General features: G+C 39.4%; 1 pseudogene across 1 annotated transcript; it reads left to right on the top strand.

Moving 5' to 3' along the window:
* Positions 1 to 987: 987 nt before the first annotated feature.
* Positions 988 to 1,985, top strand: LOC311078922 (beta-1,3-galactosyltransferase 2-like; annotated as a pseudogene). The gene has a single exon. The product of its transcript is annotated as a beta-1,3-galactosyltransferase 2-like (transcript).
* Positions 1,986 to 2,393: the final 408 nt, after the last annotated feature.

The raw sequence follows: 2,393 nt of genomic DNA, 5'->3' as shown, positions 1-2,393 counted from the left end.
AAGCACAAAATGGGGTTTCAAAAGACACACCTATGTTTACATGTAGCCAATATGTTTACTATATAGGCTCGAGTTTTTTTTGCTTCTGTCATATCAGAATGGTCAGTGTTGGTCGCTTATTGTCTGTGATGTGACAAAGGGGTGTGTTGGGAACTTTTTCCTTCTTCAAAGCAAGACGTTGGGATCACGTTCAAACAGAAGTTCTTCTTTATTGAGCGCGGCTGTGGTTCGTCCAACATTCTAAATCTAATACAGTATTCAGTGTAATTATACTTCTCAAAGACGGGAGGGATTACATAGAGGTGGAGTCTCTGAACAAAGCATGTAAATTAAGTATGAACACACCCTACTCTGAAAGCGCTACCAGTCCAATTGAATCAGCATAACTTATTCAAATGCTGATACTCATAGATATCATATATAAACGCTAGATGTCTTATGGCGCAGTCACTTCCGGCATCACCGTTTGGCCATCTTGTCACAGGCAGGCTTAAAGGTGGTATCAGCGATTTCAGGCCCAAACATAAATGTTCACATTCATCTAATCTTACCTAACGATCCGCTAGCTGCCCGCCCCATAAGCATGCCGTCAAAAAAACGCGTCTCTGTAGGCAGCCTAGGCTCTGAGATCTGCACACAAAAACAGTTGTTTTCACCCGGTTTAGCCAAACACTCAAAACCAAAATAAATAGTGTTCCAACCAATCACCGACAGGGGCGGGTGTTGCATTGATCATGTTAGTTCATGTTAATTAATACATTAATGTTAACAAATGAAACCTTATTGTAAAGTGTTACAAATTTATACAGCTTGTAAAATATTAAAATCTAAATTTTTGATGCTTTTACTGGAAACCTCATCAGGAATACCTGTGTATTAAGTTTATTTATCTGAATGCATTGTTACATAGACATGCCAAAAGACTCGTTTTCTCTTTTTAGTCAAGTGCAAACAAATGGCGGATGCAGATTTCATCGTTCATTTGTTATGTTCACCATTTTGCTGATCCTGTCGCTGTGTTACTACATCATCGTCTATGAAAACTCAGAAACCTGGACAGCTGCTGTTAGACTATTTCTTCCAGAGACATTTCACAATAAGACGACCAAAGTTTCTCTGACTACAGTATCGAGAGGGATTTCTGCTGAACCGTGGAAGCCTCCAGAACCATATTATGTGGCTTACCCAAGCAATTATAGTTTTGTTATTAATGAGCCGGAGAAGTGCCAGAAGGAAAATACTTTCCTGGTGTTAATAGTACCAGTAGCTCCAGGAAACCTGGCCGCTCGGGACGCCGTCCGTTCAACGTGGGGTACGGAGAGGTCAGTCGCGGACAAGATAATAAGTTTACTATTTCTGATCGGTCTGCCAACTTCACAAGACAGCGAAAAGCTTCAAGAGGATTTGTTGCAGGAAAGCGAGAAATATCATGACATTTTACAAAGTAATTTCTGGGACAGTTACTACAATCTCACCATTAAGACAGTGGTAATGCTAGAATGGCTTTCTGCTTATTGTCAGAATGCGTCCTACGCGATGAAGATCGACTCGGATATATTTCTCAATGTGAAAAACTTAGTGAATATGCTTCTGCCGGCACCAAAGCAGAACTATATGACTGGACTTGTGGCCAGGAATGCAATGGTTTTGAGAAACCCCCATTCTAAATGGTATCTCCCAAAAACGGTTTATTCCCCGGCTTTCTATCCTCCCTATGCTCTGGGTTTAGCATATGTGTTTTCTCTGGACTTGTTGAAGCAGCACAAATTGTCAAACCGGTTTACATAGAGGACGTGTATGTAGGCCTGTGCATGAATCATTTAGGAATTGCTTTGACTGATCCACCTGATGGAAGCCTATTCAATATCTTCCCTGTGGATTATAACCGTTGTCGCTATTCGAAACTCATGGCCACAACGACACGAAGCTTAAATAACCAGGCTGACTTTTGGAGGGACTTACAGACACCTGGTCCTTATTGCTAACAACAAAAAAGCTGAATTTGTGTAATGGTTACATGACTTACAGTCAAACCAAAAAGTGTTCAGACACCAGATAGTAAAATGTTTAAATATTTGGGACCAAAAATTACTCACTTTGACATGAACATGTTTTTCTGAAGTGTTTTTTTTTTTTTTAGTGCTATTGAGAGCAAGAGACTAAACAAAATTTTGCATTGCTTGGTAACTGGTTGACCTAAATTGGTATTATCTAATTGTGTAGTTAAATTTAACAGCTGACAGCTTTTCAACCTAATTCATGTGTGAGACAGTCTTAACAGAAGGATGGACAAAACCAGTGAAATATCAAGTGATTTGATAACTCTGAGTTCTTGCATTTTATTACCATTTTCTAAACTATAGGGAATAAATTGTGATAATTTATGTCACATG

Source organism: Abramis brama (genome assembly GCF_963993115.1).
Source record: "Abramis brama genome assembly, chromosome: 3".
Classification (NCBI taxonomy): Eukaryota; Metazoa; Chordata; class Actinopteri; order Cypriniformes; family Leuciscidae; genus Abramis; species Abramis brama.
Note: the sequence above shows the minus strand (reverse complement) of the source record. Positions and strands in the feature narration are given on the sequence as shown.